Source organism: Lepidochelys olivacea (assembly GCF_965140295.1).
Source record: "Lepidochelys olivacea isolate rLepOli2 genome assembly, chromosome: 6".
NCBI lineage: Eukaryota > Metazoa > Chordata > Testudines > Cheloniidae > Lepidochelys > Lepidochelys olivacea.
In genome coordinates, this window is record NC_140416.1 from 101,136,958 (window position 1) to 101,164,670 (window position 27,713).

Sequence of the window (27,713 nt, forward strand, 5' to 3'; positions counted from 1 at the left end):
CAGACTTTTTTGCATATTCTTGGCCAACCTCTTTGTGCCTCCGTTTCCCCCTTTCTAAAATGGGACAATGACATTTACTTAAGTGAGGCTTAATCTACTAATGTTTATGAAGTGCTTTGTGATTCTTGGAATAAAATCACTACAGAAGTTGTCAGCATTATAATTAGGGCCCTGCCAAATTCACGGCCATGAAAAACACATCATGGACCGTGAAATCTGGTCTTTTGTGTGCTTTTACCCTATAGTATACAGATTTCACCGGGGGGGACCAGCGTTTCTCAAATTGGGGGTCCTGATGCAAAAGGGAATCACAGGGGGGTCACAAGGTTATTTTAGGGGGGGGTCATGGTATTGCCACCTTTACTTCTACGCTGCCTTCAGAACTGGGTGGCCAGATAGACGGCCCAGCTCTGCAGGCAGCAGCGCAGAAGTAAGGGTGGCAATACCACACCATGCGCTGCAGCTGGGCTCCCGGCCAGCAGCCGCCATTCTCCAGCTGCCCAGCTCTGAAAGCAGCGCTGCCCCCAGCAGCAGTGCAGAAGTGAGAGTAGCAGTACCGCAACCCCCTCTGCAGTAACCTTGTGACCCCTCCACCACTCCGGTTTGGGGCAGGACTCCTACCATTACAACACCGTGAAATTTCAGATTTAAATAGCTGAAATCAAGAAATTTACAATGTTTAAAATCCTATGATCGTGAAATTGACCAAAATGGACAGTAAATGTGCTAGGGCCCTAATGATAATCTCTACTTTGACTCTAATACATCTCCTTTTCATGTCAAATGCATCCCTTTTTAAACTGGTTCATAGGCTTGGACTCACAACAGATGTATCATGAAGGGGTGTATGCTGGCATCTTGCAATGGTGCATGGAGAGTAATAACCACTGCCAGAACAGACAGCCTGCTTGCACACTGGAAGTGACATTCAATCCAGGTAACACAGATACCAGTTAAAAGGGAGAATCACCTAAGGTACTGGCCTGGGACTCAAGCTATGTGGGTTCAATTCCCAGATCAACCACAGACTATCTGTGTTACACTGTGCAATTTACTTAATCTCTCTGTGCCTCAGGTAATCCCCCAATCTGTGAAATGAAGATGATGATAATACTACTGCCTTTGTGGCATCAATTGAGACTGTAAACTCCTTGGGGCAGGAACTGTCTCTTATGTTTGTTCAGTGCCTCATACAATGGGGCCCCAATTTTGGTTGGGATCTCTAGGCACTACTTTAATAATATTTTATTAATCCACATGGTTTAATAATGGAAGACTAACTGCAAGCTGTCTTTTTTCACACAGGTTTGAATTGTATTTGACAGCAGTTCCTGCAGGGATTTTCTTGTTTGTTTGTTTCTTCCTACCAGAGGTATTTATCGATGCTATGAGGCAATCTACGGCAATGTATATTTTAGGCTTTCCTGCTTGACAATCTCGGCTCAAATGAATAATGTTGACAATTTCAAATTAAGGACCTGAGAGCTCAGCCTGAGCAAGGATTGTGGGGATCAGGCACTTGATTTTTTAAAAGCAAGTGTGTGTTAGAAATCTAGGCTCTAACTTTTATATTAATTTTTGTGACCCTGCCTGACACCACCTTTTGCAGCCTCATCAAATAAGCCCTTTTTGTTAATCTTTATGTGCCCCTCTTTTGCTTCTGCCTAGCAGTGCACAGTACCTCTACTGTTACAGCTCCCGGCCTCTCACACAGGCCTCAGGGTCTTGAAGTGTTGTCAGCTTGTAGCAAAGGGCATGTATTTTATAGAACCGTTGTAGAGCAGAAACATTTTCAATAATGAATACTTCACAGAGCTACAGTAGAAAACCCTTGGATATTCAAACAGTTTTAGTAATACATTATAAGAAGTTTCCAGTTATAAATGCTTTACTTTTGTTATTATCTAGCATTTTAAAGCATGTTTTACAACTATTTAAAATCACGCACTAAACATACTGATATTGTGAGCCAAAGCCTGCAAAACTTATTCAAGGCCAAGTCTTGCTTGCCTTTCTCATGTGAATACTCTCATTGAAGTCAATAGGAGTTTTGTGTAAAGGTTGTAGGCCCAGCCCTACTCACATGAGTAGACCTATTGAAGTCAGTGTTGCTATTGTATGGGTAAGAATTACTCATATCACATGAGCAAAGGCTGCAGGATTGAGCCCCAATGTGCTTCATAGAAACTGGTTATATGTATTGTCTGTTACAAAAAATAAACAATGTACTTTATAACATAAAGGGTATTATAAAATGCATTGCTGATAAATTTAAAATATAGCAGCATATAATAATGATTTCATAAAAATTAATATATCAGGCCAAATTCTGTTGTCATTTACCCTGGTGTTAATCTGCAGTAACTCCATTGAAATGAGTGGTGTAGCGGAAAGCTAAATTTGGCCCATCATTCCTAAATAGAACCTTAATATTAAATTTTACTTGGAATTTCTTTTTTTGTCACAGTGCGTAGAAAAAAATTGCGCTTTCTGTGTGTTCTTTTTAAATTAAAGGAATAATGCTGTTTTATTGAGATTAAAAAAACCTGCGAAGTTACATGAAAAAGTGAACGTATTTTCTGATAAAATTGTCTATGGGACACAAAGGAAGCCGCCATCTGAAGTCTTTTGAAACACTGACCCAAATTCTACTCTCGGTCACACCAGTTCTAATCCAGACTAACTCCACTTTGTAACTGATATTAGATTCTGGCCTTTATATGAAAATTATAGAGCTACAGTATACTAAAAAATAGTGGGGTCAAAGTGATAATCCTCTGTAGAAAAGGAGACTGCTAACAAATATCTACCAATCAGGCAACACATGCCATTTTTTAAAATGCTAATAAAAAGATTAATAGCACTGCTTTTGACATCCTAAAGCCTTTTGGAAACTCTTCCTATTAAAAACACATTATAAATCATTTTCAGAGAGAAAGCAAGTCCTATTTAATCAAATAAATGGAATCTTGATAACTTTCAATGAAATTGAATGTATTTAGAATAATTGTAACTGTTGCTAAATTAGTCGGTTCTTTATGCCTCTTTACAAGCTGCATTACTTTGGAAGCTTAACAGAGGACTGGAATTAGCAAAAGAAGACTATTCATTCACCTCATTTCTGCTCATCTTGGATCCAGTCCTACTCCCAGTGAAGACAATGGCAAAACTCCCAGAGACTGCAAGAAGATTAGGAGCAGAAACTTTGTTTGATAGGAACACATAACAGAAGGCCTAATTCAAACCCCAAGGAAGTCAATGGAGAACTCCCATTAACATCAATGGGTTTTGAATCAGGCCCATATTGAGAAAAAGTTCACAAAAGAAGAGTCACAAAACACTGGAGGGGGCCGAGCCTGCACTGGTTCCATGATGTGCAAAGAGGCACAGAATGGATTTTTGCCTTGCCTAACCTACGGTGTGTAAACAGATACTGCAGATGGCCATGGAGAATCCCGCACGTGTTTTGATCCACATCCCACACCCGCTACAAATACCAGACAAGTATAGAGGATATTGGGCATGATTGGGGGCAGAGGATGGATGTGTCTGGACAGAACCAAGCATATATTTTTAATCTGAAATCAAATGCACTAAAAGCAACCAAAAAGCAGCACTGGAAAACTCTCTGGGTGACATTCTGTGCTGCATCTGTAACAAGATGCAGAGAAACCACAGCCCAATGGGAAGAAGTCCTGGGTTCTAATCCCAGCTCTACTACTGCTATGGTTGCTTTGTGGCCTTGAGCAAGTCACTTAATCACTCTACCTCAATATTTCCATCTGTAAAGTGGGCATAACACCAGTGAGCCATCTCAATGGGGCATCGTGAGGATTGCTAAAACATTGCTTTGAACACACTAAGTTGTATACAAATGCCAAGGCTTCTTATTTGCATCTAGACCTGGATTGGAATTTTTCTGAAGTTTGGGGATATATTCATATCCAGAGTTTTCTTTGGCTTATCTAAAGGATACTGGGCCAACACCAAAGTTCTGGAGAGAATTAAAGTTCTGGGTTGGTAGGATCCTCGGGGTTGTGTGGAAAAGTCCCACTGGAAACCAAGAAGCAGGAAAGGTGACAACAATATTTTACCCTTCCAGGAACTCCCACAACTGACATTAAAAAATGCAGTGATACATTCTTTGCCATTATGCACATAATCATTTTGGGGTCTGATGTTCCGCCCACTGAAGTACAAGGGTGAAATTACACATCATATACAGTGAAAATTTTGGCATCCAATTCCTCCCACATATTTCAATGAGAGGAAGGAATTAAATGCCAAAACCCAAAATGAGCATACTGGACATATCCCTCAAAACCATAACTCATTCCAAGGCACGGCACTCATTGTACACTCGCACTGACCTCCATCCCACGCGACACAAACCCAGCAGTAGCCCTCCGATTACCAAGATAAATTATTGCTATTTAAAATTCTGACTGTGAAATTGACATTATGGAAGAGTTTATGTAGGTAAAAAAAAGTGTAATCCATTATTTAAGATTCCTCCTGCTCTATTTATTTGTGGAGTCCTCTTTTTCAGAGTTTTGTCTCAGAGAAGCTGACCTCACTCACACACTGGACATCGGTAGGTTGAGAACACTGAATAACATAGGGTAGATCTTTGTGGGGGTCTTTATCTGACCTTCATGTTTGTGTGCACAAAACTGTGCATGTTTGCACCCTCCTATCACCTGCCCTTTAAATCATGCACTCCCAAGTGTTAAGATTTGCGCTCACAAAGCTCATCAGGACAAGTGCAGATGCAAATTTTAATGCTAGCATGCACAGATGTTAGATATTGGTTGCACCTATTAAGTAAGACTGATCTTTGAAAATGTAGGCCCATATAGCTTTGATTAGAAGCTGCACCAATACGTTTTAATAGAAGCTTTTATTGTTAAAGCAGGAGGGAAGGCATAGCGTGTGTAAGCCCCAGAATGTACAACTGGGTTCTACATCTGAAACCTTATCCTTAACTCAATACCACTTTGGCTTATATTTGCCTCATGGGACGTCAATGTTGCAGTAGCCTATTATTTATTATTAGTAATTATTTGTACTGCAATAGCACCTTGGAGCACTAGTAATGGACCAAAAGCCCACTGTGTTTCTCGACCTGTTTCAGGTGGCGGCCCCTTATTCAAAGTCAAAAAGTTTCACAACCCCCTTACCCTTACTATAAAGTAAGAGTAAAAAGGTAGCAATGATAACAATGATCAGCCTATAGAATTTGTGTGTGTGTGTTTTGGGATGTTGACAGAGAATACTTCAAGGGTGTGTGGAGAGCCAGGAATAAGATTTTCTTTGCTTTAGATTGTCATACAATTGTCAACACCTTGTGACCCCCCAATTACCTTTTTATGATGCCCCCCAGAGGGTCACACCTAGTTGGGTTTAGAAACACTGTGCTAGACACTGTAGTATGCATTTCCCTTAGCCACGCTACTTTATGCTGTGATCCCATCAGATTTCACAAAGTAAGCAAGGTAAAGTCAGGTCAGAATCTGGATTAGAGACCTCCAGGTGCAGGAGGAAGTGGTGATGCTGGTTCAATCGATGATGCTTTTCTCTCTGAGTCTGCATTTAACCAATGGCAGCTACAATACTGCTAGAAGTACCATTTTTTCAGGTAAGATTTAAACCCCCTTCTTTCCATATAACAAACTTTAATCTCTACCTGCACAGAGAAGGTGTTCATAACATCCCATCATTCATCCCAACATTACTCTGAAACCATCCCAACATTGCAACTTCTTATTATACAAGTAATCCTCACTCACATAAGTGATTCCCACTAACTTCAATGGTATGGCCTACATGACTGAGGATTTCTCATGCGATTAAGGATTTTAGGATGAGGATCATAGTTCCTGCTTTTGCTCCCATTGAAGTCAAAGAGAACTTTGCCATTGACTTCAGTGGAAGCAGGATCTGGCCCACAGAGCTATTGATAAAAAGAAATATAGTAATCCTCTAATCTAAGGTAATATCTACAAAGGTGCTGAGCATCTGTCACTACCACTGACATCAATGGGACTTTCAGGTGCTCAGCACTTCTGAAAACAAGGCCACTCTCATTTAGGTGCATAAATACAGCATAAGATGCCTAAATTAAAGCACCGAGGGTTTAAAATAAAAAATCTCAGCAGATGATCCACAATTGAAAGTGTAGACCAAATAAAATGTATGTTGCTAATTTATTTTTATTTTTTAACTATTTGGTTTATTTTGGGGACTACATATTCTTGAATTTCCTGTGTCTCGTTTATTTCACAGTGTTGGTCTGAGGCAGATGTCGTAATTTTCCTTTAAACAGCATGGAACATCTGGAAGCTGGGCTATATGTGTCACAGATTTGTGTTTTCTTATTTGTATGGGACCAGACTCGTCGAGGGATCACCCAAAATCCACATCAGGTTCTTGGGTACAGATGTTTACCAAGGGATCATTACCCTAGCAAATATATTTATATAAACACATGTTGGCAGTTGGCTTCCTATCAGCTCCACATCAGAGGAGGGTGAATTTCTCCACCACAGGGATAGAATAACGTGCATGGGTAAAATGAACCTCACTGAAGTGGTTTTGGGACAGAAGGAATTAAATGTGCTAGGCACTGCACAAAACATAGTCTTCTTGGCCAAATCGAACCCCCTTCTTCAGCTCTACCATCTGACATGAGAAAGATGTGGATTTGAGTTTAAGCACACTTTTGGAGTTTGAAGGAATGCATGAGTTAAATGCTGCAGCCCACAACCAACCTCTTTAAAGTTTCTTTTCAGAGATAGCACATAGAGATGTGACGAGGATTTCCCATTAAGCAGAGAATACACATAGCTCCATCTAGAGTAATCTTTAACACTAAATTTAAAGCACACACATATATGCAACAATTATAACTGGAGCCAAATAAAGGAAAAATACATTAAATGATCATTCTGAATTCATTCCAAACTATCTGATGCAATCAGACCTGATTAACCCCGTGTTTGGATTTTCTGAGTGTCTGGAGATAAGAATAACTGAAGTGGTAGCTAAATCTATTGAATGCATGCATACTGCATATTACTGTATCACTAGTTATATCTAAAGTTCTCTCCCCTCACATACACACACAAGTTTACAAACTGATTTCGAATAATTAGATGTGACTGCAAAATAAACAGAAATCTAGTCACTGAAGAAGTCTCCAGGCAGAAAAGAACATGGTCACTTCTGTAAATTTGTGGTGTCACTGAAAATACACAAGGATAAATAGGATGGAAACCAGAAATGAAGTGAAATGCACTAGAGCAATAACATCTCTGTGCAATATATTATACTGATATCACATTGATACAGCAGCTTCATATTTCTCTCTTTTCTCTTACCTCTCTGAGTTCAAGGTGCCCCTGAATGTTGTTCTTTCACTGTGAAATTCCATTTATCCTTGAACAAGGGGGATTCTTCTCCTGTACATGCCAAGGTTCTATTCAGCTAAGAGCCCTTGGTCCTGCTCAAAGCCTGAGGTCCCTTCCAACCCTGATATTCTATGATTCTATGATTCTCAGGCTTGTTAATGTTTCTGAGGATGGTAATAAAGGAATAATAAATAACTGGAAACAAAATATGGACGAAATACTGCCACAAAGACCTGCCACAAATGGACATATGTATGTACTGCCAAAGTTCACCCATCTTCTGGCCATCATATGACACCCACACTCCACCTAGAACAGCTTGTTCCTTCTAGAAGTATTAATAATCTACATAGGAGGCTGTGAATAGCAACAAGGTCAAGAGGTGTCTTCACAATGGTCCAACCCTTAATGGGGTTTAGGGTTACCAGATGTCCCGATTTTATAGAGACAGTCATGATATTTGGGGCTTTGTCTTATATAGACGCCTATTACCCCCCAACCACTGTCCTGATTTTTCACACTTGCTGTCTGGTCACCCTAATGCAGAATGCTGAGCAGGTACACAAGGCTTCATAGGATCAAAACTTTGGGCTATAAACTCTTCAGAGCAGGGATCTCCTCTTTGTATTTGTTCTGCAAAGTGCTTAACTGTATAGACATGGTTTGGGGCACTTCATAAATGTAAATAATTTATAATAATACATCAATGAGTTTCAAGAATCAACACTGGTAGTTACTTAATATTTATTTAGTTGTCATCTTCTTCCACTTAGGAACACAAATAGCTCATTAATCTTCACGATACCCTTATGGAGCAGGTAACTATATCCTACCTATTTTTCAGTCTTGTGTTCTCACCTCTAGACCATGGACCAGCTTCTGGCCTCTGCTAAGGCTGTTCTGTGTTAACTACTTTCTTGGGGATTTCTCTGGTGTGGGAGAATCCCCAACAGATGTATGGCACCCATGTCCTGCTGCCCCTGGTGGAGGTAATGTGTTAGGGGCACAGCCAAGAGAGAAGGATAAACTTAGTGAACTGCAACCTCTGGCTGGTTCCCAGATACTCTGTCCTGTGCACCTGGGACCAACTTGGCCCCTGCTGGCTCCAGGACAGGCTTAACAAAAAGCTGGCTCACAGCAACCTTTATAACATCCCCATTTCATACCTCAGAGTTGCACCAAGTGCAGCATGTCCAGTCCAAAGAATTTTCTGTTTTACGTCTCATTCATTATTAACGATTATTTTGCTCAACGATAGAGCAGCCCTATAACTAATGAGCCTCATTTTTACACATATAAAATGCCCTGTTGATTTTTGGGCAAAGTGCACATGCCTCTTCATGAAATTATAAACCAATGTTCTAAATGATTGTTCTGAGGTTGCAGTTCAGCTCAGCATGTGCCATGGAGTGGTTATCTGCCCTACCACAGTGGAACATTATATCTTGTAATTATTTTTATAAGGAGCAGTTGACAAGCCAGCAAAAATGGTATCACATTAATGAAATTTACAACAGTGGTGTGACCATATTTAACTTGACATCAATGATTATATAAGAGTATGATGACTGTTCACTGGATCTGTCAATGGATGGTAACAACACTGAGGGAAATGCTGTTTTTTGGTTGCAAATATGAATATGGGAGGAAGAAAAAATTATATTGGGGTGGGAGAACCTTATATACAGGTCCAGAGTTTCCAAAACTCATTAACCAATTTTTGTTTTCACAGGCTGGGATAAGCCAACCGGAGAAGTGCCCTCCCTATATCCCTCCCTCACATCGCCTTAGCAGCACGTCATGAACAGTTCAGAGATCAAAGACTTGCAGACTCTTATTGTGATGTAGCTTTTTGATTTGTAGGTGTGAGGATACAAGAGTCCTGAACCCTGGGCCTCTGGGCCGCTGCCACAGCAACAGCACCACCCGACAGCTCTTCTAGTGACTGGAGAATTGGAGCCCTAAGGCCTTATGCTCTGCTAATGGTACCACCCTCAGGGACTTGACTGGAGGAGCTCCATAGCCTCTGACTATGCTGGGTACACTATTTAAACCAGAAGGAGACACAGGAAGTTGTCTGTGCAACAAGGTAGCTCCTGGCTTGCTGCTGCTACTGAGCCCGCCTTCCACTACCTGACTCCTGTTCTCATCTGTGGTTCCTGCTTTGCTCCTGATTCCTGCCCGTTCTCTGGCTCTGAACCTTAGCTTGACTCCTGATTCCAACTCCAGCTCTGACCCTTAGCTTGACTCCTGATTCTGATTCCAGCTCTGACTCTTGGCTTCGGTTACTGACTCCTGATCCTGACTTCTGCTCCAACCACTAGATTTGACTGCCCATGTCCCAGTTGTAACAATAGGCCCCCACCCCTCTCCTCAGCTGGCCCTCTTGCTCTTCAACTGGCCCTGCAACTCCTTCCAAATGTTTCTTCAGGCTAAAGCAGGGATTGGCTACCTTTGGCACGCGGCCCGTCAGACGGTTTGTTACCTGCAGCATCTGCAGGTTCGGCTGATTGCAGCTCCCACTGGCTGCAGTTCGCCGTCCCCAGCCAATGGGGGCTGCAGGAAGCGGTGTGGGCCAAGGGAACGGTGAACTGCGGCCAGTGGGAGCTGCGATCGGCCGGCCCGGCCCGCCAGCAGGTTTCCTTGACAGGCTGCATGCCAAAGGTTGACGATCCCTGGGCTAAAGGATGGCCTTTGCTGTTTATTAAAGATAGAGGAAACCAACCCTTTAGAAGCTATGCTGACACAGAAGTAATAGTTAGCACTTAATATCTTTAGATCTCAGATCAAAGGCGAACAAGCAGAATGGATTCCATTTTACAGATGGAGAAACTGAGGCACAGAGAAGTTTATTGCCTAATTCACACAGAAAGTCAGTGACAAAGCCAAAAATAAAACACATGTCTTCTCTATTCCCCTATGACTTTCATATGCTACCTCCCTCTAGTCCACGCCTGTATAAGGAAGCCCTCAGACTAGTAGATGTCTGCTTCATTTTCAAGCCCTGAATATATATAAATATATATAAATAACAATATTTCAGTAGTGCCTAAACTGGAATGTTGCCCACTTTTGTTCCTCAGGAGTTTTCTGGTCAATTATTTTTTCTTATTATATCTAAAATGTATATTTACCATATATGGGATCATATTGTCAGAGATGCAAAAGCCTCACTGGGTGTTTGATCTTGTCCGCAGAAAGCACAGATCTCCAATAGAGATGCCTCATTAGCATTAAAGTGATCCAACACTGATTCTTATCTAAATCACTCTTGAGCACCACAGGCAGCATTCTGACTATTGCTTCTGAGAAAAGAGCATCCTCCTGTGTCTTGTAGGTCTTCTATGCAGCCTGATAAGGGCATGCTTGGCATGGAATCCTGCCATTTGGGTGTCAGATGTGTATCCAGGACCAGGCAGAAAGAGCAGGAATTTCTAATCTGGTCATAGGGATTTAATTATTTATGAGTGTAAAGTCCTAGCTGGAGAATCTATGCTACAGTTTATTCAGCTGCAGTGTGGGAGCTTCTCCTGAAGTAAAACAGAAAAATAAAACATGACAACACACAAATAAAATTGTACTCACTTTTATACCATGACTTTTACTTTTGGAAGTAAAAGCGTAATATTTCTAGAGCCCTTTAAATATTAACATGAACTTGAAATTTAATTGCGTAAATATACTTTGAGCCAAACCCTGCATGCCTCACTCACTTAAGACTCCCTCTTAACTATATTGTTATTTCATGTTGCCTACTCCAGTGGGCCAAATCCTGAGGACCTTACTCAGGGCCAGATTCTCAGCTGCATTGAGTTTACACTCAGCACAGATGAGGCTAGCAGGCTGCTGGGGAGGAGGAAAGATGGCTCCTAAGCCACTTATTTGTGCCTTTCATCCTGGGCTAGCTAGGGCTACTTTAAATCATACCAGGTGTGGCTGTCTACATATATCAGGAAGAGTACCATAAGCTTTGTCCCACTCTCAACACCACCTCCCTCACCCTCTAAACAGATGGCACAGAGCTGGCTACAACACCCAACGATTCCCCTCGGTTTGAGGTATTCTTGGCCACACCTTTAGGACAGCAATACGTCAGCTTTATGCAGACTCAGCAGTGCTGAAACCAGTACAAAGCAGGTGGAGTTGTGGTCAAGCACCTGGCCCTGAGTTTTTACTTTGAATTTGCTTAAGAAAAAGCTCTAGTCAACTTTGATAGGAGTTTTACCAGAATAGAGACTGATAAAATAGTGACCAAGGCCCTCAGGATTTGACCCTGAGAGTACATCTACAGTACGAAATTATTTCAAAATTATTCTATTCGAATTTTTGGAAGCTATTTTATACATTCGGTCTTCTGTGTCCCCACTAAAGGATGTGAATTCGGTGGATTGCGTCCACAGTACCAAGGCTAGCATCGAATGTTGGAGCAGTGCACTGTGGGTAGCTATCCCACAGTTCCCGCAGTCCCTGCCACCCATTGGAATTCTAGGTTAAGCTCCCAGTGCATGATGCGGCAAAAACATTCTTGCAGGTGTTTCTGGGTGTGTGTCATCAGAAAGCTATGGCAGACAATGATTTCACGCCTTTTTGGCATACAGACGCCATACTGCTTTCAGCAGATGGTGCACCGCTGCTCTCCTGCTACTATGAATCCACCTCTCCAACTCAACTTTGCTCAGCCATCGTGAACCAAGCAGCACAGCTTCCGCCGCCAAATCTGCTCTCCCGCTATTGCCACGCTTCCGAGCTTCTCCATGTTGTCTGTCCTGGGCTCCCACCTCCGTGAAAGCCACAGAAGACAACCATTTCCCGCTGTTATTCGGCTACCGTGAACCAAACAGCACAGCTTCCATTGCCACTCTGCTCTCCTACGTTTTGCGCCCTTTTTCCAGGATTACCCGTGCAGGTGCCATAGCCATGGAGCCTGATCAGATCTCCGCTGCAGTTTTGACCCTTGTAAATACCTCGTGCATTATCCAGCAGTTTGTGCAGTACCTGCAAAACTGGGTGAGGAAGCGGCAACAGCGTGATTACTATACTGATGAGGACATGGACACAGACGGCACGGCATGTGGCGATTGGGAGATCATGGTGCTGTTGGGCCAGGTTCATGCTGTGGAACGCTGATTCTGGGCCCAGGAAACAAGCACAGACTAGTGGGACGGCACAGTGTTGCGGGTATGGGATGATTCCCAATGGCTGAGAAACTTTCATATGCATAGGGCCACTTTTATGGAACTTTGTGACTTGCTGTCCCCTGCCCTGAAGCGCAAAAACACCAAAATGAGAGCAGCCCTCACAGTTGAGAAGCAAGTAGCCATATCCCTGTGGAAGCTTGCAACGCCCGACAACTACCAGTCGGGTCGGGAATCAGTTTGGAGTGGGGAAATCTACTGTGGGGGCTGCTGTGCTGCAAGTAGCCAACACAATCGTTGACCAGCTGCTATCAAGGGTAGTGACTTGGGGAAATGTGCAGACCATTGTGGATGGCTTTAATGTGCTGGGGTTCCCTAACTGTGGCGGGCCGATAGACAGAACACGTATCCCTATCTTAGACCTGGAACACCGGGGCGGCCAGTACACAAACCGCAAGGGTACTTTTCCATGGTGCTGCAAGCACTAGTGGATCATAAGGCACGTTTCACCGATATCAACATGGGATAGCCGGGAAAGGTGCATGACGCTCGCATCTTAGAATCATAGAATATCAGGGTTGGAAGGGACCTCAGGAGGTCATCTAGTCCAACCCCCTGCTCAAAGCAGGACCAACCCCCAACTAAATTATCCCAACCAGGGTTTTGTCAAGCCTGACCTTAAAAACCTCAAAGGAAGGTGTCATAAATATAAAGAGAAGGGTAAACCCCTTTAAAATGCCTCCTGGCCAGAGAAAAAAATCCTCTCACCTGTAAAGGGTTAAGAAGCTAAAGGTAACTTCACTGGCACCTGACCAAAATGACCAATGAGGAGACAAGATACTTTCAAAAGCTGGGAGAAGGGAGAGAAACAAAGGGTCTGGTCTGTCTGTCTATATGCTGCTTTGCCGGGGATAGACCAGGAATGGAGTCTTAGAACTTTTAGTAAGTAATCTAGCTAGGTATGCATTAGATTATGATTTCTTTAAATAGCTGCGAAAAGAATTGTGCTGAATAGAATAACTATTTCTGTCTGTGTATCTTTTTATAACTTAAGGTTTTGCCTAGAGGGGTTCTCTATGTTTTGAATCTAATTACCCTGCAAGGTATCTACCATCCTGATGTTACAGGGGGGATTTCTTTACTTCTATTTACTTCTATCTCTATTAAAAGTCTTCTTGTAAGAAAACTGAATGCTTTTTCATTGTTCTCAGATCCAAGGGTTTGGGTCTGTGGTCACCTATGCAAATTGGTGAGGCTTTTTATCCAACATTCCCCAGGAAAGGGGGGGTGCAAGTGTTGGGAGGATTGTTCATTGTTCTTAAGGTCTAGGGGTCTGGGTCTGTAGTCACCTAGGCAAATTAGTGAGGCTTTTTACCAAACCTTGTCCAGAAAGTGGGGTGCAAGGTTTTGGGAAGTATTTTGGGGGGGAAGACGTGTCCAAACAGCTCTTCCCCAGTAACCAGTATTTGTTTGGTGGTGGTAGCGGCCAATCCAAGGACAAAGGGTGGAATATTTTGTACCTTGGGGAAGTTTTGACCTAAGATGGTAAAGAGAAGCTTAGGAGGTTTTTCATGCAGGTCCCCACATCTGTACCGTAGCGTTCAGAGTGGGGAAGGAACCTTGACAGAAGAAGATTCCACCACCTCCCTAGGTAACCCATTCCAGTGCTTCACCACCCGCCTAGTGAAAAAGTTTTTCCTAATATCCAACCTAAACCTCCCACACTGCAACTTGAGACCATTACTCCTCATTCTGTCACCTGCTACCACTGAGAACAGTTCAGATCCATCCTCTCTGGAACCCCCTTTCAGGTAGTTGAAAGCAGCTATCAAATCCCCCCTCATTCTTCCTTTCCACAGACTAAACAATCCCAGTTCCTTCAGCCTCTCCTCATAAGTCATGGGTTCCAGTCCCCTAATCATTTTTGTTGCCGTCCGCTGGACATTTTCCAATTTTTCCACATCCTTCTTGTAGTGTGGGGCCCAAAACTGGACACAGTACTCCAGATGAGGCCTCACCAATGTCGAATAGAGGGGAACGATCACATCCCTCGATCTGCAGGCAGTGCCCCTACTTATACATCCCAAAATGCCATTGGCCTTCTTGGCAACAAGGGCACACTGTTGACTCATATCCAGCTTCTCGTCCACTGTAACCCGTAGGTTCTTTTCTGCAGAACTGTTGCCTAGCCATTCAGTCCATAGTCTGTAGCGGTGCATGGGATTCTTCCATACTAAATGCAGGAGTCTGCACTTGTCCTTGTTGAACCTCATCAGATTTCTTTTGGCCCAATCCTCTAATTTGTCTACGGTCCTCTGTATCCTATCCCTACCCTCCAGCGTATCTACCTCTCCTCCCAGTTTAGTGTCATCTGCAAACTTGCTGAGGGTGCAATCCACACCATCCTCCAGATCATCAAAGAAGATATTGAACAAAACCAGCCCGTAGTCCGACCCTTGGGGCACTCCACTTGATACCGGCTGCCAACTAGACATGGACCCATTGATCACTACCTGTTGAGCCCGACAATCTAGCCAACTTTCTATCCACCTGATAGTCCATTCATCCAGCCCATACTTCTTTAATTTACTGGCAAGAATACTGTGGGAGACCATGACAAAAGCTTTGCTAAAGTCAAGGAACAACATGTCCACTGCTTTCCCCTCATCCACAGAGCCAGTTATCTCCTCATAGAAGGCAATTAGATTAGTCAGGCATGACTTGCCCTTGGTGAATCCATGCTGACTGTTCCTGATCACTTTCCTCTCCTCTAAGTGCTTCAGAATTGATTCCTTGAGGACCTGCTCCATGATTTTTCCAGGGACTGAGGTGAGGCTGACTAGCCTGTAGTTCTCAGGATCCTCCTTCTTCCCTTTTTTAAAGATGGGCACTACATTAACCTTTTTCCAGTCGTCCGGGACCTCCCCCAATCGCCATGAGTTTTCAAAGATAACGGCCAATGGCTCTGCAATCGCATCCACCAACTCCTTTAGCACTCTCGGATGCAGTGCATCCGGCCCCATGGACTTGTGCTCGTCCAGCTTTTCTAAATAGTCCCGAACCACTTTTTCTTCACAGAGGACTGGTCACCTCCTCCCCACGCTGTGCTGCCCAGTGCAGCAGTCTGGGAGCTGACCTAGTTCGTGAAGACAGAGGCAAAAAAAGCATTGAGTACATTAGCTTTTTCCACATCCTCTGTCACTAGGTTGCCTCCCACATTCAGTAAGGGGCCCACACTTTCCTTGACTTTCTTCTTGTTGCTAACATACCTGAAGAAACCCTTCTTGTTGTTCTTAACATCTCTTGCTAGCTGCAACTCCAGGTGTGATTTGGCCTTCCTGATTTCACTCCTGCATGCCCGAGGAATGTTTTTATACTCTTCCTTGGTCATTTGTCCAATCTTCCACTTCTTGTAAACTTCTTTTTTGTGTTTAAGATCAGCAAGGATTTCACTGTTAAGCCAAGCTGGTTGCCTGCCATATTTACTATTCTTTCTACACATCAGGATGGTTTGTTCCTGTAACCCCAATAAGGATTCTTTAAAATACAGCCAGCTATCCTGGACTCCTTTCCCCCTCATGTCATTCTCCCAGGGAATCCTGTCCATCAGATCCCTGAGGTTGTCAAAGTCTGCTTTTCTGAAGTCCAGGGTCTGTATTCTGCTGCTCTCCTTTCTTCCCTGTGTCAGGATCCTGAACTCGACCATCTCACGGTCACTGCCTCCCAGGTTCCCATCCACTTTTGCTTCCCCTACTAATTCTTCCCGGTTTGTGAGCAGCAGGTCAAGAAGAGCTCTGCCCCTCGTTGTTTCCTCCAGCACTTGCACCAGGAAATTGTCCCCTACACTTTCCAAAAACTTCCTGGGTTGTGTGTGCACCGCTGTATTGCTCTCCCAGCAGATATCAGGGTGATTGAAGTCTCCCATAAGAACCAGATCCTGCAATCTAGTAACTTCCGTTAGTTGCCAGAAGAAAGCCTCGTCCACCTCATCCCCCTGATCCGGTGGTCTATAGCAGACTCCCAACATGACATCACCTTTGTTGCTCACGCTTCTAAACTTAATCCAGACACACTTGGGTTTTTCTGCAGTTTCATACCGGAGCTCTGAGCAGTCATACTGCTCTCTTACATACAGTGCAACTCCCCCACCTTTTCTGCCCTGCCTGTCCTTCCTGAACAGTTTATATCCATCGATGACAGTACTCCAGTCATGTGAGTTATCCCACCAAGTCTCTGTTATTCCAATCACATCATAATTCCTTGTGTAACCCTTCTGCCCGTCAGAGTGGGCAGCAACAAGGGCCGGGTTCAATATCTAGGGGTTCCATTCCAATAACACAATGCAAACTGGCTCGAGCCCCCACCCAGTGACCTGGGACAAATATATACCACCCCCGCTGGGCGCCTCCAAGAGGCAATACTTCCCCTCTCGCAAGCACATAGTCTGAGTGTAGCAAAAGCCTTTTAATAACAGAGAGAAACAATGTGGCATTATGTTGGGGAAACACCACCAACAGGATTCATAACACAACCCATGAGCAAAAAAAACCCACCCCAGGCAAATTGGGGCATGCCCTTTTCCCTTTGGTTCTTGAGTCCAGCAACCCCAAATCACCCAAAGTCCCAAAAGTCCAATGCCCCAAAAGTCTCTGTCTCTGGTCAGGGCAGCCCCAGAGTTCGAAAGTTTATCTGCGGAGCTTTACCTCCCAACCTGGGTGGAAATGGGACGGGGGTAAGAGGCACCTTACGTGATCTGAAGCTGACCGCCCCATAGCTCCATAGCGGCGCTCCGCTCCGCCAGCCGCCCCATGAACTCCTTCGCTCAGCTGCGCTCCGCTCCACCAGCCGCCCCACAAACTCCTTCGCTCAGCTGCGCTCTGCTCCACCAGCCGCCCCACGAACTCCTTCACTCAGCTCCACGGCCCACAAGCAGCTCCTGCCATCCACACACTGCTCCGTGTCGAACTGCTTCACCAGCCGTCCCGCAAACTGCTCCACAATATATCTTCAGGCTCCCCCACTACTTAACACAACACTCAGTGATTTCAGCTCTTAGGTGAATTCAGCTTATAGTAGGGGAGCCCCAGTGCTGGTGCACTGTCAGCCCAAAATGAGCTCAGCAGCCTATAACTAGACTTCTAATGAAATCAAAATTAGCTCTGATATTCCACAGTGGAGAGAGGAGGAAGTGCAATTAGCATGTAAGGCCCTCACCAAGGGGCCCATGCCATCAAGTATTAATACTTGTCCCCAGCCTCTCTCTATTCACACAGTTTTGGAACCCATGACCCTTGCCTAGCGAGTGCTACTTAGTTGATGGTGAATCCCTCCATCATAACAAAAGGCCACGTACAGTTCCAAGCACAGTTCCCATAATCAGGGTAATAACAATTTATTCTTCCTGCCCCAATAACAGAGACACTGGGGATCCCACAGCAGCCAAAGTGACCATTTGGGCAGCTATGGTCTCATTCTAGGCGTGGTGGGTGTGCCTATGCAAATGAGATCGGCCCCTGAAGTTCTTTTCCACAACTTGCCACACCTCACCACCAGATGTCAGGGTGGAGCTCATCCTGACACTGCTTACACTTGACTGTGCCAGGACTTCCAGTTCTCCTTGCTTGTTTCCCAGGCTTCTTGCATTTGTGTATAGGCACTTGAGATAACTTGCTGTTTGTCCTGCTTTCTTAGTATGAGGCAGGAGCCCTCCCCTTTCACATTCTCCTGCTCGTGCTTCCTCCTGGTATCCCACATCCCCACTTACCTCAGGGCTTTGGTCTCCTTCCCCCGGTGAACCTAGTTTAAAGCCCTCCTCACTAGGTTAGCCAGCCTGCTTCCAAAGATGCTCTTCCCTCTCTTCGTTAGGTGGAGCCCGTCTCTGCCTAGCACTCCTCCTTCTTGGAACACCATCCCATGGTCAAAGAATCCAAAGCCTTCTCTCTGACACCACCTGCGTAGCCATTCGTTGACTTCCATGATTCAATGGTGTCTACCCAGATCTTTTCCTTCCACGGGGAGGATGGACGAGAACACCACTTACACCGCAAACTCCTTTATCCTTCTTCCCAGAGCCACGTAGTCCGCAGTGATCTGCTCAAGGTCATTCTTGGCAGTATCATTGGTGCCCAGGTGGAGAAGCAGGAAGGCGTAGCGATCCGAGGGCTTGATGAGTCTCAGCAGTCTCTCCGTCTCAGCATGAATCCTAACTTCTGGCAAGCAGCAGACTTCTCGGTTTTCTAGGTCGGGGCGGCAGATAGATAACTCAATCCCCCTGAGAAGAGAGTCCCCGACTTCCACCACCCACCTCCTCCTCTTTGGAGTGGTAGTCGTGGAACCCCCATCCCTAGGAAAGTGCATCTCATGCCCTCCAATCGGCAGAGTCTCCTTCTGTTCCCTTCCATCAGATGTATCATCTAGTCCACTCTCCACATTAGTACCTGTGGAGAGAACATGAAAATCGTTGCTTACCTGTATCTGCGCTGCTGGTACATGGACACTCCCCTTTCTCCTTCTGGAGGTCACATGCTGCCAAATTTCTTCACCGTTCTCCTGTCCCCACTGTGCAGCCTGCTCCGAATCTACAGAACATTGTGCCCCTAGAAGCATATCCTGACATCTGTCCAGGAAATCTTCAGTTTCTCTTATGCAACTCAGGGTCGATACTTGTTTCTCCAGACCTTAAACCTTCTCTTCCAATATGGAGACCAGCTTGCACTTTGTACAGACAGGAACTCTGGTCTGTTTGAATAGCTGCAGGAAGGAACTTACTTCCCAGACCAGAAAATTACTGTTCGGGATGTTGAAATGCCTATAGTTATCCTCGGGGATCCAGCCTACCCCTTAACGCCATGGCTTATGAAGCTGTACACAGGCACCCTGGACAGTAGTAAGGAGCAGTTCAACTATAGGCTGAGCAAATGCAGAATGGTGGTAGAATGTGAATGTGTGGTGGTAGAATGTTTGGACGTTTGAAAGCGCGCTGGCGCAGTTTACTGACTCAGTTAGATCTCAGCACAACCAATATTCCAATTGTAATTACTGCTTTTTGTGTGCTCCACAATATCTGTGAGAGTAAGGGGGAGACATTTATGGTGGGGTGGGAGGTTGAGGCAACTCGCCTGGCGGCCAGTTTCGCACAGCCAGACAACAGGGTGATTAGAAGAGTGCAGCACGGCGCACTGCACATCAGAGAAGCTTTGAAAGTCAGTTTCATGGCTGGCCAGGGTACGGTGTGAGAGTTGTGTTTCTTTCTCTTAAAGTTACCCGCCCCCTATATATACATGAAAGGAAATAAAGTCACAATTGTTTAAAAACCGTTCTTTATTATTTGTTGCACAAAACATTGAGAGAAGTCAGACGCTAGATGGGGGAGGGGAGGTATTGGGTTGGGGGGTGGAGGAGGAGGGAAGGACAAGACCAGAAACCAAATCAAAATTTAGGATATGCCAGCTTTCTGCTGCTTGTGAAATCCTCTGGGGTTGACTGTGTGGGTCCCCGTAGGCCCCCCCCACCATATTCTTAGGTGTCTGGGAGAGGAGGCTATGGAACTTGGGGAAGAGGGAGGGTGGGCGGTTATACAGGGGCTGCAGTGGCAGTCTGTGGTCTTGCTGCCTTTCCTGCATTAGATCCACCATACAGCAGAGCATGTCAGTTTGCTCCCCCATGAGTTCGACCATAGCATCCTGCCTGCTCTCATCGCGCACGTCCCTCCTCTCTTCGTATTCATGTAACGCTTTATGCGACTTCGCAATTGTTTGCCTCCACGCATTCAACTGGGCCCTATAAGTGTGGGAGGACTGCATGAGCTTGGCAAACGTGTCATCCTGAGTTCTTTTTTTCCACCTTCTAATCTGGACCAGTCTCTGGGATGGAGTAGATAGGGGCCGCATTGAAACATTTGCACCTGCTGCAGGAAGAGAAAAAGGGAGGGTAGTATTTTAAAAGATACATTTTAGAGAACAAAGGGGACACTGTTTCTCAGTGAAACAGGCAATTCATAGTACACAGCACACGTTCTTTCTGTTCAAGGTCTCATTCTGCTTCTTATACTGAAGTGCCTGCTACTTTGGTGTGAGTAAGCCGTCACATGCGGCTAGGCAACAGAATTCAGCTGCAGGCAGCGGCCAGACAACAGAATTCAGCTTGCAGGCAGCCTGTGGCCTCTCTGGGATGATCGCTTCACACAACACCCTCCCCCACACACACCACGGGGCTCCGATGAGGCTCTGAGCAGGGATGAGCCCTTTAAACTAAATGTGAACAGCCCAGCGCAGATGGGTTTCCCTCCCACCCCCCGCCGTATGGCTCCGATCAAGCTCTCACTCACCAGAAGTGCCTTCTCCAGGGTCATGGTCCGGGAGCATGCTTTGGGGGTAGGGGGAGGCTATTGGCTCCAGCAATAAGAATAGTTCCTGGCTACAGGGGAAAACAGATTCCCCACTTGCCGCCTGTGCACTGTCCTCCTCCTCCTCCTCTTCATCCTCCAAAAACTCATCCTCCTCACTCCGTGCTACTCCCCCCTTGCAGGTGTCCACGGACAGTGGTGGAGTAGTGGTGTCGTCACTCCCCATAACTGCATGCAGCTCATGATAGAAGCGGCATGTATGGGGCTGTGACCCAGAGCACCCGTTTGCCTCCCTGAGTTCCTTGATTTTTGTACGACACTGTTCTGTGTCCCTGGAGTAGCCTCTTTCCATCATGGCCCTGGAGACTTTAGCGTAAGTATTTGTGTTTCTTTTTTCGGAATGCAGTTCTGCCATAACAGATTCGTCTCCCCAACATGCAATGAGATCCAGTACTTCCCGTTCGGACCATGCTGGAGCTCGTCTGCAAATCCGTGACTGCATGGTCACCTGTGATGGTGGACTGTGCTGATGGTCACCTGTGCCGATGGTGACCAAACAGGAAATTCAAAAGTTCCCGGGCCTTTTACTGCCTACCTGGCTAGTGAATCAGAGTTCAAAGTGTTGTCCAGAGCAGTCACAAGGGAGCATTCTGGGATAGCTCCCGGAGGCCAATATCGTCGAATTGTGTCCACAGTACCTGTAACCTGGAACTGCGATCTCGATATTAGCGCTACTCCACTTGCCGAGGTGGAGTACAGAAATCGGAGTAAAGAGCCTTTTAAATCGAAAAAACAGGTTTGGTCATGTGGACGGAACCAGTTTTATTTCGAGGTAACTCGGCAAATTCCAAAATAACAGCGTACTGTAGACCAGGCCTCAGTAAGTGAACAGCTTTAGAAACTACTGTATTTTCATATGGGTTTTATTTTTATTTATTTGTGTTATTTTGCAGTTGTCTGGCTTTCATCTAGTCAGGGACAGTAATTTACTTCAGTCAGTAGAGCAGATGTATGAAACTGCAAAGTAATATTAGGCTATTCCTAGGACAGCCACTGCAAATTGATAGGAAATAAGAAATAATCATTCCAGGGAGCCTAACGTCCTACTTCTTGGCACTTGACGTAAATCCTACCTACACTCTTAGTGCAATGTGCTAGGTGACACAGCTCTGTCCCCAGTGATCAGCAGCCCACATTATTAAAATAACACAAGCAACGTGATCATAATCGGTCTCTGTTTCAATGTTTTTTCTGATGTCAGAATAATTCAGATGCCTGGATGGCTGAAGCAGCTGTGCCAATAGATATGTGAGCACAGAAAAACACAGCCGTTTTCCAATTTCTGAAGGCCATTATATATGCCCTTGAGCAACTGATTTACCCATTTTTTTAAGTGCAAAAGTGGTGACTAGTGATATTCATCTTCACACAAGTTACTTCTGTAGAGATCGGCTTCACATGAGCCCTAAGGACCGAATATTGAGTCTAGTCACCCCCAACCCATGGAAAAATCCTACTTCACATCAAGGATCCCATTTGCAAATGGTATAGCCTCTGAAAACCTGGTATAATTTACTGGTTCACACGTGGATTTTGTACCAGCATGACTATTTCAGTTAGGAGTGTGATTTTTTTTCCACTGAAATTGTTATACCAGTAAAACTTTTAGTGTGGATGCAGCTATATCAGTGTAAAAGTGCCGTATACCAGTATAGCTTTTACCTTTTCCCATACAGCAATAAGTTATGTCAGTATAAACACATTTATACTGATATAACTGCATCCACACTAGGAGGGTTGTACCATTTAACTACAACTGTACAGTTAAAGCGGTAAAACATTTGTGTGTAAACAAGGCCTCAGGTATGCAGTAATCAAATGAATATTAAGAAAGGATATGAGACTCTGTCTCTTCTCAGTTTCCTTGACTGCAGGAATCTGGCCCAAATTTGTTACTCCCCCTATCAAGGATAATGCTCTATTTCCTCATATTTTATTTCAAGATAACCCTTCATTAATATAAATGAGGGATGTTCCAGCTCTTTCAAGGCCTGATCTAAAGCCTTTGAAATCTATAGAAAGACTCTCATTGACTTTGAGACTCAGGCCCTAGGTTTTATCCATTTGGCCTGGCTCAAGAAGACAAAGGTGAATAAGCGTCATTGTGAATGGCTGTCCCAGTGACAGAAGAGCCAACCAGAAGAAAAAGGCGATAGGTTCTAAAAAGGTGAATCACTACAAAAACCTATCAGAAAGTAACACTGAACAATTAAGACCTAATTAGCAATGTAAACTTGGCCTGGGACTTTCTGTATAATGACAGGAACCTCCAAATAAAGGGTACGGAGTTCAATGCCCTTCTAAATCATTACAGCTTCCACAGAAACTATCAGTCACCTAAAAGCTCTTAAGTCATGTCTACATTACAAAGTTGTATAATGTATATGTCACCGTATAGCTGCTGACTCTAGCATGTCACTCGTACACATGCACACTTGGGTGCTTGCGTCAGTACTGTGTGTGGCCTCCTGAGGCATGGTCGCATCAGCATCAAATGCAGTGCACCACAGGTAGGTATCTCAGTGTGTCCTGTGCTGCCTTATGCAACATTTTTGCAGAGCTTTGTGGGATGCCAATGGTTTGCCCGACGATTTCTGTAAGCTAGAGGTCAAGTCCCCACCATGCCAATTTCTCCAGCCCATCATGCCTATTCCAGCCCATAATTTTGGCATTGTTTTTGTAAACTCGCATAGTCCGGTGTGCCTCTTCTCAATCTCTGCCTCTCTCTGGCAGAAGCACACACTCTACACCAGTGTTTCTCAACCTTTATGATACCAGGGACTGGCTTGCTGTCTTCCTAAACTGTGTCAGGGAGATCTCAGGGACTGGCACCAGTTCATGGATTGTTCGTTGAGAAACGCTGTCCCACATAACTCAGGGCAATTCTCGGGAGCATTGCTAGTACAGGATGCACAGTTCTCATGTATTTTCAGAACTTGAATAAGGGAAAAAAAATCATGGAAATCTAGGACTAGAAAGAACCTTGATCGGTCATCTAGTCCAGTTCCTTGCACTGAGATAGGACTTAGTATATAAGGATTAATTCCTGTACAAACTTACCTGAGCTTCCTTCCCCTTCATCTGTGGGGTCATGTGTGTTCACCTGGCTTGACTCTGGAGGACTTAAACCATGTCAGGAGCCAGGAACTGTATAAAGTCCCCCACTGCATCACCCACACACATACACCTGCCTCCTCCTCCTCGATGCTCACAACAGGGGTCTTCTTAATAGGAAGTTACTCACTTGGGGCTTATTTAGTCACTTGGGGATACTGCATTCTTTTGCACACTCCCCACTCTCACTGAGGTTTTGGGTGTGCAAGCAATGCAGGTTTGGGCTCTCATTTTATGATTTTAGTAATGTACTCCTCAAATACAAAACAACATTGTCTGTATCATATCATTGATGTTTCAATAATCCAGCCTTCAACCTGGGCTCACTCTCAGGTGGCAAAAAGTGTGTGATCGCTGCATGAACTGAGTAATTTTCTGTAACCAGGGACAATCCTCCAGCCTTTATACATGCAAAATTTCCAGACTGAGTTGATGGGAAACCATGGTCTTGGGGCTAAAATTCAGCACTGACTTACCATTCCCAGTTCTGTTCCCAGCTCTACAACAGACTTCCTGGGTGGCCTAGAGGAAGTTACAGCTTTTCTGTACTTGCACTTCCCTGTCTGTAAAATGGAATAGATTATAGTTCCCTACATCAACAGAGCGTTATGAAGCTTCACTGCACCATTTATTGTGGCTTTGTCATAAGGTCTGAGTCCTAGCGTGCCTGCCCTGTAGCTGCCCCAGTCCCTGCTAACCTACTGTGATGCTGCAAGCACTCCCTGCATTATTTCTGTTCTCTCGGACCCTCTTAAGAACTCCACACTGTCCAAAAGGATGTAAGACAAAATTCCCTTGCTGGGGTCCTGCTTTATTAAACAGAAATAATCTTGAACTAAAGTCCCTCTGTTGGACTATATGGTTGCATAGCCCTCCTCTTTGGCACCTGTGGTCTCAGGAAGCACCTCTGCCTTAGAAGAGCTTCTCTTTCTATGAGCACCTCTCTGCAACAGAGCCCTGATGGCCTTTTATCAGGCCTGGGTACTCCTTATTCAATTAACTGCTTAGCTGGACACCTTAAATTAGCTGATAACAGATAGTGTGGGTCCATGCACCTCTTAAAGGGACCTGTGTACATAGGAACACTACCCCAGGAGTATCCTGAGAACCAGACTGGGAGTCTAAGGATATGTCTATATTGCAATGGAAGCCCCAGAGTTTGAACTCCGGCTCCAGTCTACCCCCACCCCCAGCCCCACCTTGCTTCCATCTACACACAAATCGTGCTAACTCCGAGCTTGGACCCAGGGTCCTAGGACCCCATGAGGGGGAGAGGGTCCAAACCTGAGTCAAGCCAGGACACAGGGTTCAAGCCCTATTGCTTTGCAGTGCAGACGCAACCCCACTGGACTCATAGATTCATAGATATTTAGGTCAGAAGGGACCACTATGATCATCCAGTCTGACCCCCTGCACAACGCAGGCCACAGAATTTCACCCACCACTCCTGCTAAAAACCTCACACCTATATCTGTGCTATTGAAGTCCTCAAATCATAGTTTAAAAACTTCAAGGAGCAGAGAATCCTCCAGCAAGTGACCTGTGCCCCATGCTACAGAGGAAGGCGAAAATTCCTCCCCTACCCCAAATATGGCGATCAGCTAAACACTGAGCATATGGGCAAGATTCATCAGCCAGATACTACAGAAAATTCTTTCCTGGGTAACTCGGATCCCACCCCATCTAATATCCCATCACAGGCCATTGGGCCTATTTACCATGAATATTTAATTACCAAAACCATGTTATCCCATCCTACCATCTCCTCATGCTCTGGGAGTCCACCAAAATGTATCCTGCAATCTCATGATCTGACCTTCTTTGTCCTCTGGACAATCAAGTTTTCTCACACTGCAGCATGAACAAAGGGCTAGACAGCACATTTTGGGAGGGCGCTAGGGAGTCTGGGTGGCTGGACTTGGGCCTGCTTAATACGGTGTAGATGTCGAAGCCCCAGATTGGGACCCAGAATTCAACCATTCCTCACCTGAAGTTACAAATGAGTATAGAAGCTCAAGCCCTAGCTTAACAAACCCAGGGTCTGCTAATTTGAGTTCTACTAGCCCAGGGCTTACATTGCAGTGTAGATATATCCAGAGTCACAATCCGGCTCCTGGTTCCCCACTTCTTCTGGGGGAGAAGGAATCTGCACCAGCCCTAAACATGATACAGATTACTTCCCTGGTGTGCCAGCTCGACTGTGCTAGCAAACATACAGGTAAGGTAGAGCCAAGGCTCCATCCACATGCACAGGAAGGGGAAGAGCAGTCCTTTGGAGGCTGCAGTACCTGCCTGCATTGCTCCATGCAAGGAGCCTAGCCCATGTAGAGGAGTAAGGGGGTTCCTTATCCTGCCTTCTTCTCCTGTACAGGAGTCCTGTACAGGGGAAGAAAGCAGCAGGAGGGTAGTTAGGATCACAATCTGGCCCTAAATGTTAGCAAAGCACTTTGAGATTGCTATATGACAGGTGCTACAAAAATCCCTGAAGACAGAGAGCAGTCAAGAGAATTATTCTAATCATTACTAGTATTACAAATAAACACATGCACTTTTGTGGGTATTCAAGGTCTGAATTTTGTGCCTTGGGCCCATTTCTAGTAAACGTGGTTTAAAATAAAGTGACAGAGCAATTTTCCATGACAGTCTCTAATGTTGCATGTATAGGCAACAGATTTTTGTGGTGCACTAATTAGCTAGTGATCCAAATACTTAATTAGAACACATATATGCAAATGTAGCACAAAACTATCTGCACATGAAAGCATTCAGGCACAATTTTAGAGACCATAAGAATGGCCATACTGGCTCAGACCAATGTTCCATCTAGCCCAGTATCCTGTCTACCTTAAAATGCTGCAATTTTTCTATAACTTCCACTACTTCAAATGTGTCTTTGTTTCATAAGTCTTTTGCAAAACAAAGCCCATACAGTTTATGTTCCCAGGATCTAGTTAAGGTGATGCTTTGCACAGAGTTAACTCAAATACTAGTGAAAATATAAAGTAGGGTCAAGATTCTCAGATGGTGTCATTTGATTTGCACCAGCTGAGAATCTGGTTTGTACTTTCTAACACTGATTACCACAATGATTAAAAAACATTCCCATCACTTAAAACTCAGATGATGAATATGCTAACAGAGCATGGATTAGATAGACAGAGATATATATCAGAGGAGTCAGAATTGGAAAAGACCTATTAGATGATCTAAACCATCTCCATTCAGCATAATGCTTCCATATTGTACCTTTACTAGAGTTTGCTCCATTCTAGTCTTAAATGTCCCCTGCAAGAATATTCCACACCTGAACACATCTCACCATCAAGAAGTTTGTCTTGAGATTTGGTCTACATTTTTCTTTTCTTAATGTTATCTGATTATTTCTATCCATGCTCCTTAGTACTGTCTGAAATAATTCTCCGCCCTCCACGATGTTGCCAAGCTTGAAAAATAGCAACACATCTACACCATTATTCAAAAAAGGGGGTGAGGGGAAACAGGGGAAGCAGCAAGACGTCACTGACCCTTTTATATGCCATCCTCCCTTAATAACAAATTATTAATTTCCTTTTTGATTATTTTTATTGTATAATGAAAATTATTTAGAAATTATTTCAATTTAATAGGTCAGGGAGAAACGATAGTGTTGTA

At 44.6% G+C, this 27,713-nt stretch overlaps 1 long non-coding RNA gene across 5 annotated transcripts in view; it reads left to right on the plus strand.

Moving 5' to 3' along the window:
* LOC311522313 overlaps nt 1–13,670 on the plus strand; it is a 74,760-nt gene extending 61,090 nt beyond the window's left edge. For 4 of the 5 annotated variants that reach the window (XR_014712098.1, XR_014712099.1, XR_014712100.1 and 1 more), the window contains 6 exons: nt 812–937; nt 1,306–1,372; nt 6,286–6,433; nt 8,183–8,227; nt 9,142–9,498; nt 11,781–13,670. This is a non-coding gene — a long non-coding RNA (uncharacterized lncRNA). The remainder of the gene's footprint in view (nt 1–811; nt 938–1,305; nt 1,373–6,285; nt 6,434–8,182; nt 8,228–9,141; nt 9,499–11,780) is intronic. The other variant, XR_014712101.1, reaches the window with a different exon arrangement.
* The last annotated feature ends 14,043 nt before the right edge of the window (nt 13,671–27,713 follow it).